Source organism: Schistocerca serialis, chromosome 5 (genome assembly GCF_023864345.2).
Source record: "Schistocerca serialis cubense isolate TAMUIC-IGC-003099 chromosome 5, iqSchSeri2.2, whole genome shotgun sequence".
Taxonomy (NCBI): Eukaryota; Metazoa; Arthropoda; class Insecta; order Orthoptera; family Acrididae; genus Schistocerca; species Schistocerca serialis.
Window position 1 is genome coordinate 563724479 of NC_064642.1, and position 15125 is coordinate 563739603.

Below are 15125 nucleotides of genomic sequence, written 5' to 3' on the forward strand. Positions count from 1 at the left end.
GGCAGTACTTAACAGAGCAAGATTCATTAAAAGACACTCTTTTGTATGTTTCATGGATAAGTAAGTTTTCAATTTTACGTGACTGCAGCCAGTCAGGAATGTTTGTTAACATCTTGAGCAGAAGTAGTTGCACACTATTGTTAATAAATAGTAATAAAGCTGAAGTAGCATGAAACCAGTAAGTCAGTAAAATCATATCACGAACTTGGCCATCCTTTTACAATCGAAGTTTAGGCTTTGCAAATTACGTAACTGTGTCTCACAGCAAAGTGATTACTGAATGATGCAATGTGGCTACGAAAATTTTCAAGATAAATGACAACATTCAGTAATGAATAAACTTAAGTAACTTTTTGGGTAAGATTGAAGACAGTAAGTATTACAGCGATGACTTCACGAAATTTGTGCATTTATGTAACTGTTTACTACTGATGAGGTTTTGTTGTTCTTTAATTGATTTCTATGAGTTGCTGCCTAACCGAAAGGTATTTGTTTACTGTGACATAACCATCTGAAACTACGCCAGGGCAATATTTAGCAATTTCGTGCTGTTTTTGCCGTGCAACAAAGCCAAGCATTCTTATGTATGTTTCTCACTGTCAACAGACAGTAATTATAAAGACAGTAATTTGGTTCACGTAGTGAGCTGGCGACAGTTAATTTTCATTGATCTATTAATTAAACTTCCACCCAGCCCAGTTTTATATTCATATACTTAACCGAGTTTTCTTTTATTGTCGTCATTGCTGCAAGTTTCTTACTGTTAACAGACAATAATTATAAAGACAGTAATTTAGTTCACGTAGTGAGCTGGCGGCTGTTAATTTTCATTGATCTATTAATTAAACTTATAATATTTTCCAAATTTAACTCACCCCTGTAGTTCCACCCAGCGCAGTTTTATATTCATTTACTTAACCGAGTTTTCCTTTATTGTCATCATTGCTGCAAGTACTGAGAATTGGCGAATTCGGTTATAACTGCACCTACATTACACGAATTTCATTTATTCTTCAGAGAAGACGCCTTTCGGGCACAACAAGGAACTTTGGGTACACGGTTGGTTGTTGTTGTTGTGGTCTTCAGTCGTGAGACTGGTTTGATGCAGCTCTCCATGCTACTCTATCCTGTGCAAGCTGCTTCATCTCCCAGTACGTACTGCAGCCTACATCCTTCTGAATCTGTTTAGTGTATTCATCTCTTGGTCTCCCTCTACGATTTTTACCCTCCACGCTGCCCTCCAATACTAAATTGGTGATCCCTTGGTGCCTCAGAACGTATCCTACCAACCGATCCGTTCTTCTAGTCAAGTTGTGCCACAAACTCCTCTTCTCCCCAATCGCATTCAATACCTCCTCATTAGTATGTGATCTACCCATCTAATCTTCATCATTCTTCTGTAGCACCACATTTAGAAAGCTTCTCTTCTTGTCTAAACTGTTAATCGACCATGTTTCACTCTCATACATGGCTACACTCCATACAAATACTTTCAGAAACGACTTCCTGACACTTAAATCCATACTCGATGTTAACAAATTCTCTTTTACAGAAACGTTTACCTTGCCATTGCCAGTCTACATTTTATATCCTCTCTACTTCGACCATCATCAGTTATTTTGCTCCCCAAATAGCAAAACTCCTTTACTACTTTAAGTGTCTCATTTCCTAATCTAATTCCCTCAGCATCACCCGACTTAATTCGATTACATTCCATTATCCTCGTTTTGCTTTTGTTGATGTTCATCTTATATCCTTCCTTCAAGACACTGTCCATTCCGTTCAACTGCTCTTCCCAGTCCTTTGCTGTCTCTGACAGAATTACAATGTCATCGGCGAACCTTAAAGTTTTTATTTCTTCTCCATAGATTTTAATACCTACTGCGAATTTTTCTTTTGTTTCCTTTACTGCTTGCTCAATATACAGATTGAATAACATCGGGGAGAGGCTACAACCCTGTCTCACTCCCTTCCCAACCACTGCTTCCCTTTCATGTCCCTCGACTCTTATAACTGCCATCTGGTTTCTGTACAAATTGTAAATAGCCTTTCGCTCCCTGTATTTTACCCCTGCCACCTTCTGAATTTGAAAGAGGGTATTCCAGTCAACATTATCAAAAGCTTTCTCTAAGTCTACAAATGCTAGAAATGTAGTTTTGCCTTTCCTTAATCTAGCTTCTAAGAAAAATCGTAGGGTCAGTATTGCCTCACGTGTTCCCATATTTCTACGGAATCCAAACGGATCTTCCCCGAGGCCAGCTTCTACCAGTTTCTCCATTCGTCTGTAAAGAATTCGCCTTAGTATTTTGCAGCTGTGACTTATTAAACTGATAGTTCGGTAATTTTCACATCTGCCAACGCCTGCTTTCCTTGGAATTATTATATTCTTCTTGAAGTCTGAGGGCATTTCACCTGTCTCATACATCTTGCTCACCAGATGGTAGAGTTTTGTCATGACTAGCTCTCCCTAGGCTGTCAGTAGTTCTAATGGAATGTTGTCTACTCCCAGGGCTTTGTTTCGACTCAGGCCTTTCAGTGCTCTATCAAACTCTTCACGCAGTATCATATCTCCCATTTCATCTTCATCTACATCCTCTTCCCTTTCTATAACATTGCCCTCAAGTATATCGCCCTTGTATAGTCCCTCTATATACTCCTTCCACCTTTCTGCTTTCCCTTCTTTGCTTAGAACTGGGTTTCCATCTGAGCTCTTGATATTCATACAAGTGGTCCTCTTTTCTCCAAAGGTCTCTTTAATTTTCCTGTACACAGTATCTATCTTACCCCTAGTGAGATAAGCCTCTACATCCTTACATTTGTCCTCTAGCCATGCCTGCTTAGCCATTTTGCACTTCCTGTCGACCTCATTTTTGAGACGTTTATATTCCTTTTTGCCTGCTTCATTTACTGCATTTTTATATTTTCTTCTTTCATCAATTAAATTCAGTATTTCTACTAGCCCTCGTCTTTTTACCTACTTGATCCTCTGCTGTCTTCACTATTTCATCCCTCAAAGCTACCCATTCTTCTTCTACTGTATTTCTTTCCCTCATTCTTGTCAGTTGTTCCCTTATGCTCTCCCTGAAACTCTGTACAACCTCTGGTTTAGTCAGTTTATCCAGGTCCCATCTCCTTAAATTCCCACCTCTTTGCAGTTTCTTCAGTTTTAATGGTATAAGTCCTAATTAACGGGAAGTGTAGCGGTTAGCTATACAACCATTCCATGCAAGAGATGTTACAAATAATTCGATCACTCCTCCCCGAACAATGCTGCTGTCGGTCTTTGCCTGTCAGCCACCAGTACCATATTCAATAATTAGATGGTCACACAATTAAAACGATGCGGTGATCTTCAGGAAGGTTAAAAGAAGAAAATTAAAACTAAAACTGAAGTGCAACGTGTCATTAGGTTATTAATTTTTTGGTTTGTTTGCAGGTGCATGGTTGCAGGAGCTAAAACGGGATGATGCAGCGCTTGATATAATGGGGTGGCTTAGTATGGGGAGCACCATTTGACTTTCGACTCATTTTTTCGAGTTCATAATCGAAATTCTATGACTATTGTAGTGTACAACACGACGAACCGCAGTACTAAATGGTGTTAATTAGTGGTTGTGGAAATCTTTATAGGTGCAAACATGTTCTCATCAGCATTTCCTTAAACGAACAGTCACCTAAGAAGTTGACAGCCTCAGCTTCCGCGCAATAGCTTTCAGAGAATAAGTATTAGTGGAGGAAATCCAATTACAGACCGGTGAGCCGCAACTGCTGCGAATGTGTCGCATTCTTGTGAGGCTCTATGCTTTAAAAGCTGGCCACGCCACCTTGTATTGATTCATTGGGGCGTCTGCTCTGGTCTGTTACAGAACGGCTACGTTCCATGCCCATATAAGGCCACGTTCTAGCTCGTCCACCCGGGCTGCACTGTTGTGCCGCGCGAAACTTCGGTGGCTTCTCTCAGCTGCTAGTGTGTGTGTGTGTGTGTGTGTGTGTGGCGGACACCTCGTGAAGACAAGCGTGCGACTGCCGTAATGGATGCATAACCACTGTGTAACGTCCTGTCTCTTACATTTATTTTTCCCTACAGCTTAAGACGGCGCATCTACCCTTGACATAATTTCCACTCTCGTTGCGAGTATCAAAGCTCAGCTGCTGAAATTGGTCAAATAATTAGTGGAACACTCTACACAAATTCCTCTGTCACACAAAGGACTACTACTTTAGTAGATAGGAACACACTCTTTCGCACAGATCTCTGTATATTGGTAATTATTTTGAGAAGCGCTTTTTCGATTCGTATTATCACATTTGTTTAACGTAACACGCACTTAGTTAGTCAAAATGTATAGTATGAACTGTTTTTAATATACCAATTCCACTGTGTTTTGAGTGTACAGAAAGGGGTACATATACAGTTATAGATTAGTGTCGAAAGCTGACGGGGCTAACAATATCTTGTATTCAGTGGCAACAACCATACGTTTTATTTCAATATGTAAAGAACTTCCTTGGGCCATTTACTATCCGTTTCCCTCATTACATATGCCGCTCACTTCCACTTATTTTCTTTTAGAATTATCATTACATCATCTACTGCAGTCTATTCCCCGATGAACTTGCTTATTTTCCTCTCTCTAATAATTCCCAACTGGAATTCAGGATTTTGTCTTCTAAATTACTTGTAAATATTTCAGTCACCACCGCCTCAAAAATATCCCCTACTACTACAGATACGTAGATGATACCATCATTTTAATCAATGGTATAAAAGATGACATCAGTGAGTTGAACCAGTTATTCAACAACTCTCATGAAAACATAAAATTCACAGTTGGAAACCAATCAGATGACAGTATAAATTTTGAGACCTTTCCATTGGAATAAAGAATAACAGACATCAGTTTGAAGTCTATTGGAAACCTTCCACAAGCCATACTACACTCCACAGCTCCTGTTGTCATCCCACAGCCCGCAAAATGGCAGCATTCCAGTACATGATCAATAGAATTATCCAACTACCACTCTCTGAAGACAAATGTGAACAAGAAATTGAAATAATAAAACAAACAGCTATTGCAGATGGTTATAAAAATGGTTCTGAGAACTATGGGACTTAACTTCTATGGTCATCAGTCCCCTAGAACGTAGAACTACTTAAACCTAACTAACCTAAGGACATCACACACATCCATGCCCGAGGCAGGATTCGAACCTGCGACCGTAGCGGTCACGCGGTTCCAGACTGTAGCGCTTAGAACCGCTCGGCCATTCCGGCCGGCAGATGGTTATAGCAGCGACATAGTAGACACCCTAAAACACTCAATAGTGGCAAAACAATCGCATTACAAAAAACTAAAAGAAAACAACATATTCCATATAATCCCCTTTCTAGGTAACATTTCATATCAGATTGCCGATGTCTTCAAACGAAAGGGTGTAAACATACCCTTTACCTCAGACGGCAAGATTGGACAGGAGTTGCTCCACAATATCAGCACACGAAACCAACTTCATCACACAGGTGTGTACAAAATTGAATGTTTCGACTGCGACTGCTTCTACATGGGCCAGAAAGGCAGATCATTTGAGATCAGATTCAAAGATCACATGGCAGCACTAAAAAATAAAAAATACCACACATCAACAATAGCCGCCCACCTGCAGGAGCTAAAACACCACGTTAACATCACAAGTATCAGCATCCTACACATCCAACCTAAAGGCAAAAAAATAGACATCCCTGAAACACTCCAAATACACAAACACCAAATAAAACAACCCGAATCCATCTGAAATGACAAAAATGACAATATTTACGGTAGCATCATCTCTGTTTTCAGAAACTGCCTACGTTATTAAATTTTCAATGCACACACACACATACACACACACACTCACACACACACACACACACACACACACACACACACACACACACACACACACACACACCTTAATATTTACCATAAATATGTTATGTTACTATGACATCCCCCAAATGTCCATGGGATTGATCTCATTTACAATTATATCATCACACCAACAGCTTGTACCCCTTGTCATCTTGAAACTTTGTGTACATCAACTAATGGCACAAATTGTACATACATATGCATATTTTAAAGCATTAACCAATGTGTTACCGCCCAGCCTTCAGGCAGTTGTTACATCTAACAGATATTATCGTAAGAATCCTGCTTTGGAAAGTTTGCTCTCATCCAATCACTTCTTCCACCCTCGCTCTCCTTCACACTTTCTTTTCCTCTTCCTCTCCCTCTGCATCTAGCCTTTCGTTTCTATCTGTGAATCCCAACCAAAATCGTTATTTTATTTTTACCGTTAGATATACATTTATTTTTTGTCAAAATAAACCCAAAACTGTGTTTTGAAATAGTGTTTTTTTTCTCCACCAGACAGTGCCACAAGCTCCTCCAAAAAATCGTAACAAAACACACACACACATGTCATACTAACAAATGTAAATCCATCTGATGATGGAGGTTTAAACCTTTGAAACGCGTCTTGGATATAAATCAACAGTGACTGGTAACAGTAAACCTGTTGTTTAATGTGTTTTTCTTATTTACTCTGATTACTTCAAAGCAAATGAATTCTGTTCTGTAAAACTAGTCATCACGCTGGTCACTTTGAGATCCATACGTCCATTCCACAATCTTCGTTTGAGTATAAAAATCCAATTCTGTAATTTACAGCACGCATTGTTTTTGTTATAGACAAACATTTGACCAAAAATGAACCTCTTCATTGCTTACTGGTTTTATCATTAAAGCGCCGTGTCTCTCTGCCATGAGTCAAATTTAGTACTACACACTGATTCTCAACTTAATTTTTTCTGGGAGATCAGTAACGGATATAATAAGGGAGTTGGCATGGCAATCATTAAACCAAAGACGATTTTCGTTACAGCAAAATCTTTTCACGAAAATCACCAACTTTCTCCTCTGACTGTGAAAATATTTTATTGTCACCAACTTAGAGAAGGGGGAAATGATCATCGAAATAAAATAAGAGAAGTCAGGTCTCGTATAGAATGATTCAAGCGTTCATTGTTCCCAGGCGCAGTTAGAGAGTGGAATGGTAGAGAAACAGTCTGAAGATGGTTGGAAGAACCCTCTGCCAATCACTAAAGTGTGAATTGCAGAGTAGTCATGTAGATGTAGAAGTAGATGTAGATATAGATGAAAACTCTATGTAGCTTCCCAACAGAAGTCCAGTACTTTCTCTTTTTGTTTCTTTCTTTTACTGTACACCTTACTCGTTCTCTTTCGTTGTTCTACTTACAAAAATTCATCAAATGGTTCTATGAGTTATTCGTCAATTTACATAATTTTATTTTCCATTTACTGGTTATTTATTCTTATTTTAGTTGATTTTCAAGTCTAATTTCAAATTCTCTCCACTAAGGTCTTCCATTCGTATTTGATGGTTATCTGCACAAGAGGCAAACACAACAGTGTCATCAGCTAAACGAACGTGGCTCAAATGTGTTCCATTATCACGTAAGCTTTCTCATTTTAAGACTCTGATAGCATCATCTGCTACTGTGCAGATCCCCGTGTCCGATTCTTCTTCCAATTCTGAATTTCTCACAATATTGACGAAATGAGATAGAACTTGTAGCATTGTTGGTCATGTTCTTTAGTATACTAAGATCGATTGAATCAATGCCTTGTTTCTCAAGGACTATTAGTATAATTTTTTTCGAAACTAAAATGAAAGATTAACTTCTCTTGGTTGGGATTCACAGTCATATAATATTTCTTAAAAGACATCATAGTCGCCGTTGACTGTATGAAATATTTATTATTATGATTGCAATTTCGGGCTTAGGGCCATTTTCAAGTAACACTGCAAAAGTTACATTCTGTCAGACATGTACTCATGTCAGATAGTCAGCGGAGTAGTTACAAAGGTTTAATTACAACCTCGAAAAAATCGAGGTGCGACCATGAGACGTTGTGGTAGTGTCAGTCCTTCTCTAAATATCCAGATTCGAATGAGACATTTTTTTCAACGATGGTTGATTTGACGGAGACTATGGTTGCGGAGACCTGCATTTGGTTTGTTCAGAAAACGTTTCACCTCGAAAATCACCTCGTCGTCATTCCAAAAATGCCAGATATGCAATGATTTCTTCATCCGAAAAAAGAGGAAGTAGACACTCGATGTCATGTAAGAAGAATATGAGGACGAGGAAAATCTGACAACCCAAAGAAGCAGCTGGTGCGACAGCGTGCTTTGGGAAATGAGTCGGGTCTCTGTCTTGAAGCAAAACCACCGCTACGGACAGATTCTTCCGGACACACTTCGTCTTGGCAGCCTCCCGTTACCTCGTTTGGAGATTTTGATAGTATGTTCCTGGGGCAGTTTGTCCCTTAGTAACACAGTCTGTTAGCGTCACACCATTGTTGTTGTTGTTGTGGTCTTCAGTCCTGAGACTGGTTTGATGCAGCTCTCCATGATACTCTATCCTGTGCAAGCTTCTTCATCTCCCAGTACCTACTGCAGCCTACATCCTTCTGAATCTGCTTAGTGTATTCATCTCTTGGTCTCCCTCTACGATTTTTACCCTCCACGCTGCCCTCCAGTACCAAATTGGTGATCCCTTGATGCCTCAGAACATGTCCTACCAACCGATCCCTTCTTCTAGTCAAGTTGTGCCACAAACTCCTCTTCTCCCCAATTCTATTCAATACCTCCTCATTAGTTATGTGATCTACCCATCTAATCTTCAGCATTCTTCAGTAGCACCACATTTCGAAAGCTTCTATTCTCTTCGTGTCTAAACTATTTATCGTCCATGTTTCACTTCCATATATGGCTACACTCCATACAAATACTTTCAGAAACGACTTCCTGACACTTAAATCAATGGCAGTCACAAAAAACACTCAGCTTATCTTGCCCGATAATGGTTGGGTCTTAGCCATATTGATGAATCCCCCTGTTTCTAATGTCTGATTTGCTCCTTTGTGTCACGGTCGTCGTGATACACCCAGGTCTCATCAGTGGTGGATGATACACCCAGCTTTCATCAGTGGTGGTTAGACTCCTAAACAAGTCATCTGGGTTGTTCCGAAAAAACTGCAACATTTCCGCCGCTGACAGGGATTTGCGGAATTTTTGAATGCGTGTGAGTAGTGGCGGAAACCAGCGGGCGGCGACCATTCTCGTATTCAAAATGTCTTCCAAGGTGTTGATAACTGATGCAGGACTGTTTTCAGTTTTTTTGACTATCGCCTCGATTGTGATACGGCGGTCTTCGAACACCAGGGGCTCTACTTCTGTTACAGTTCCCGGTTCTTCAGGGAGAAATGTTCTCCGCTTTTGTTCTTCGTCGTCGAGACTCGTTTGACCACACTGAAAACGACTGCACCAGCTAATGGCTGTGTCATATGATGATCCACTGTTGCCGTACGCTTCCACCAACACAACATCGATCGTTTTACCTTTGATTCCCTTGAAATGCAGAAAACGAATTACCGGACGAGATTCCACTGTAGCAGTCGGCTGCGTCATTTTGTTTTCGTCCCGGAGCAGCGTGCTAAGGCGTAGGAACTTCACTGTGCACCAGGACTGCAGGCATGTTCCTGAAAATGCACCAAAAAGTAATTATGTAAATTTATATTTTCTGCTTGATAATTTAAATATTATGACTACTGCTCATCTTTTGGATCTTCAGCTCTCGTCCTTTCTTCCCGCATTTGCAGTTAAATTTGCAGCTGGTTTGCAGATAACAAGCTATCAGTGCAGGACACTATAGAGTTGGTCCTGCAAAACCACATAATGTAAAATCGTGCTAAGAAGCAAAACGAACGAAAACTTTCTTTAGACCTCACTTTGTTAAACCAATTATAGCCTAAAATATTTCCACTTTTTACAGTTGTTCAGTAAACAAAAAACCCACTGATGATGGCACAGAGGTGCTGAAACGTGTTTAGGTAAAAGAAAAAGCAGTTTGTTTGCAAAAAGGCGGAACCCGTATCCTATAACATTATCACCACCTTTCGTACAGCTGGTTGCTGGTAGCTTTAAAGAGTGATTGTTTGAACTTGAAACAACTAAATAAATATCTCTAAAACAACGTATCATACGAAAAAAATGCTCCAGGTGAAAAGTTCATATTACTGAAGGGGACATGTGTCTGTGCTACAACTGGCCACCTCCTAAACATCCTTCCTGCGTGGGCTGAGTCAACTTCGTATTTTCAACAGGGAACCCCTCCCCCCCCCCCCCCTCCATTTTGTTGCGTATTTGGATCCTATGTCAAAAATTACGTACGGTTTACTCAGACCATTGTTTCGCTTTCGTAGTATATGTCGCTGTAATCGACAAATATCAAGTGTGCCTGTTTCTGCAGTTAAGAACCGTCGCATCTGATTCTACATTTTGTTTACGACGTAAAAGGAAACCTCTGAGCTCTAACGCTTGATAGAGAACTTCAAACGTTACTTCAGTGCTGCAAATGTGAATCTACAGTACAAATAATGTGGCTAGACATCGACATTTCTGGCGAATAAACTACTTTATGATAACGTAGTTTCCCTGTCCCCTACGGGTTTATTGTGGTGAGTCTCCAAACCATCTAAACGCTTGATTTCGGTGGCCGCGATCGAACCCCGCCATCAGGATGACTGATTTTGGTGTGTGTTTCCATTCAACTGCCGTAAGTCCTGGGCTGGCCGACACGCAGCTACCAACAGAATAAAAACCACAACCACTGCGATAAGGTTAAATGTCCTTGAAGTGATAGCGACAGGCGCACCTGCCATGGATACTCACCGAAATCAAGCAGCCCAATGGTGTGACGCAAAGAGGCTCAGTGAAATCAGGGATCCCAATGGTGAGATGTAAGGGGACTCAGTGAAATCAAGCACCTCAAAGGTGAGAACGGCCTTACTACAGTCGTAACACCGGTTCCCGTCTAATAACCGAAGATAAGCGCTGTTCGGCTCGGGTAGCACTTGGATAGGTGACCGTCCATGTCTGTTGGCATGTGTGGTGCACTCAGCCCTTGTGAGATCAATTTAGGACCTACTTATTTGAGAAATAGCGGCACCGGTCACTAAAACTGATAACGGCCGGAAGGGTGATGAGCTGATTACATGCCCCTCCATATGCGCATCCAGTGGTGCCCATCGGCTGAAGTTGATACGGCGGTCGTTCGGTACCCTTGAGCCTTCTGAGGCCTGTTCGAGCAGAAAGACAGAATGCTGAGAGACACGGGGATTCACCAATATCAAGCATCCCAATGGGAACATAAAGTATTACATCCACATCGTTGTTCCTGGATCATAATAAAAGTAGTTTCTAACCAAACATTGAAACAGCTGAGCATATTGTGGTGCACAGTCATGTTTGCAACATTAAAGTAAATTTCAGGCATAAATATCAATTGTCAGGATACAAGGGTTTACATTTACATCGTAAATGAAATGTAGAATCAAATGCATCGATTCTTGATTGGAAAAACTGCCTCACTTGATATGAGGGTTGGAACTTTAATACTGACAACTATTTATTTACAGCTCATACAAAATAGATACGTGTTTCAAAGTTTTGATGACCTTCAAAAAGTCACCAGCAATGTGTATAACCCGTTGCCAGCGATGTGGAAATCGTAGGATACTCTTAGCAGTGCCAGTTATGTTGACAGTTCGAGCGGCGTGGTCTATTTTGCACGAGCTGTAAATAAATAGTTGCCACTATGAAAGTTCCAACCCCCGTATTTGTCGATTACAGCGCCATCTGTCACGAATGGGAGATTGCTCTGAGTAAACCGTACGTATTTTTTGGCATAGAATCCGAACATGCAATAAAAACATGGGAGAGGGAGGGGGGTTCCCATTTGAAAATACGAAGTTGACCCCGCCACGCAGGAGGGGTGGTTAGGAGATGGCCAGTTGTAGCACACATAGAGTATAAATATCTATGGAGTGAGCATTCGGATGCGCAGAATTAGAAATCAGTCCGCAACATCTCCTGCTGCTCAAGTCACGTGGTATTGGGACAGCGCATGTTAGTCCGTACAGCGCTTAGCGTATTTTGACTGTTATTACTTCGCTAGAAAAGATAGATCATCTTCAGAAGTATCCTAAAACTTTGTGTATGCGTTTTATATACACCTTAATTTTATCCCTGTAACTGAAATACACTCCTGGAAATTGAAATAAGAACACCGTGAATTCATTGTCCCAGGAAGGGGAAACTTTATTGACACATTCCTGGGGTCAGATACATCACATGATCACACTGACAGAACCACAGGCACATAGACACAGGCAACAGAGCATGCACAATGTCGGCACTAGTACAGCGTATATCCACCTTTCGCAGCAATGCAGGCTGCTATTCTCCCATGGAGACGATCGTAGAGATGCTGGATGTAGTCCTGTGGAACGGCTTGCCATGCCATTTCCACCTGGCGCCTCAGTTGGACCAGCGTTCGTGCTGGACGTGCAGACCGCGTGAGACGACGCTTCATCCAGTCCCAAACATGCTCAAAGGGGGATAGATCCGGTGATCTTGCTGGCCAGGGTAGTTGACTTACACCTTCTAGAGCACGTTGGGTGGCACGGGATACATGCGGACGTGCATTGTCCGGTTGGAACAGCAAGTTCCCTTGCCGGTCTAGGAATGGTAGAACGATGGGTTCGATGACGGTTTGGATGTACCGCGCACTATTCAGTGTCCCCTCGACGATCACCAGTGGTGTACGGCCAGTGTAGGAGATCGCTCCCCACACCATGATGCCGGGTGTTGGCCCTGTGTGCCTCGGTCGTATGCAGTCCTGATTGTGGCGCTCACCTGCACGGCGCCAAACACGCATACGACCATCTCATCGCTGAAGACGACACGTCTCCATTCGTCCCTCCATTCACGCCTGTCGCGACACCACTGGAGGCGGGCTGCACGATGTTGGGGCGTGAGCGGAAGACGGCCTAACGGTGTGCGGGACCGTAGCCCAGCTTCATGGAGACGGTTGCGAATGATCCTCGCCGATACCCCAGGAGCAACAGTGTCCCTAATTTGCTGGGAAGTGGCGGTGCGGTCCCCTACGGCACTGCGTAGGATCCTACGGTCTTGGCGTGCATCCGTGCGTCGCTGCGGTCCGGTCCCAGGTCGACGGGCACGTGCACCTTCCGCCGACCACTGGCGACAACATCGATGTACTGTGGAGACCTCACGCCCCACGTGTTGCCCACTATACGCCCTCGCTCAAAGTCCGTCAACTGCACATACGGTTCACGTCCACGCTGTCGCGGCATGCTACCAGTGTTAAAGACTGCGATGGAGCTCCGTATGCCACGGCAAACTGGCTGACACTGACGGCGGCGGTGCACAAATGCTGCGCAGCTAGCGCCATTCGACGGCCAACATCGCGGTTCTTGGTGTGTCCGCTGTGCCGTGCGTGTGATCATTGCTTGTACAGCCCTCTCGCAGTGTCCGGAGCAAGTATGGTGGGTCTGACACACCGGTGTCAATGTGTTCTTTTTTCCATTTCCAGGAGTGTAGTTTTAAAGCTGTGAAGATCAAGTGGTTCAAATGGCTCTGAGCACTATGGGACTTAACATCTAAGGTCATGAGTCCCCTAGAACTTAGAACTACTTAAACTTAACTAACCAAGGACATCACACACATCCATGCCCGAGGTAGGATTCGAACCTGCGACCGTAGTGGTCGCGCGGTTCCAGACTGAAGCGCCTAGAACCGCTCGGCCACACCAGCCGGCTAAAGCTGTGAAGAGCAAGGGTATTGTGCTTTTTCGCTACGGTATCATAGCGAAGTGTTTAGAGCACTCTTTTGAATATGTTGTAGGAACGAAATTCTTTCTTTTTATTTGTGGATCCATATTTTGACGCTATGCTTATCTTTCGGGAAACTAGAATACAAAAATTATGTAATGTAGGAAACTGTCTCATGCAGAAGTACTTAGATACACACATGGGTTTGAGGACCTGAATAAACGGAAGGAAATTAATCGCACTGTCTTATATAAATTTTATCTGCTGATGAACATAGCACGAATACGTAAACACTGACTGGTAGCTTAAACGCACTTGCAAATTTATCTAGTATTTCTCTCGTAAACACATGGAAAAAAAAGTCGCAGAAATTTACTCTACAAAACAAGACATTATAATACCGCGTCTAGATATTTTTAAACATAGAAAGTGCCTCACATCAATAAGATATTCACTATTAGAGATTTGTTGTACGTATCCATGGGTATACCACGTAACTAATGAGGAGATATTGACTAGAATTGGAGAGAAGAGAAATTTGTGGCACAACTTGACTAGAAGAAGGGATCGGTTGGTAGGACATGTTCTGAGGCATCAAGGGATCACCAATTTAGTATTGGAGGGCAGCATGGAGGGTAAAAATCGTAGAGGCAGACCAAAATATGAATACACTAAGCAGATTGAGAAGGCTGTAGGTTGCAGTAGGTACTGGGAGATGAAGAAGCTTGCACAGGATAGAGTAGCATGGAGAGCTGCATGAAACCAGTCTCTGGACTTTAGACCACAACAACAACAACAACAACATCCATGAAAAGTAACTGGTCCCCCTTTCACGTACTTTTGTTTACATCCGTAACAACAACAATACTGGGCCATGGCTGTTATTACTACTAAAACGTGTAGCAACGTGTGTAAAAACAGGTGAATACCTGTAATATTACAGTTTCGCTGTTACTACAAAATTGCAGACAAGCAGCGACGTCCCATTACCACGTGACAAGCCCGGTTTGATGTTAAGAACAGGCACAGTAGGCTATGCTCACTCCAGAGATATTTATACTCTATGATAGCGCAAACAGATGTTCCCTTTACTAATATTAACTTTTGACCTAGAACATTTTTTCGTACGACGCGTCTGTTCCGAGATATTTAGCTGTCTCAAGTTAAAGTAAACAGCCTGTATGCCTTTAGTGTTTGTTTTTCTGGCGTTCCTGTTTCCCTTCGGTCTGACACAGACCTTGTCCGTCAGCAGAGAATGGCGCGCCGCAGTCAGCCGTGCTGTGTTTTCGCGGCCCTCACCGTGACTGGGAAAAGTTCGTACGACGCGGCGCGGCGGCCGGGAAGAGCCAGCCAGCCAGA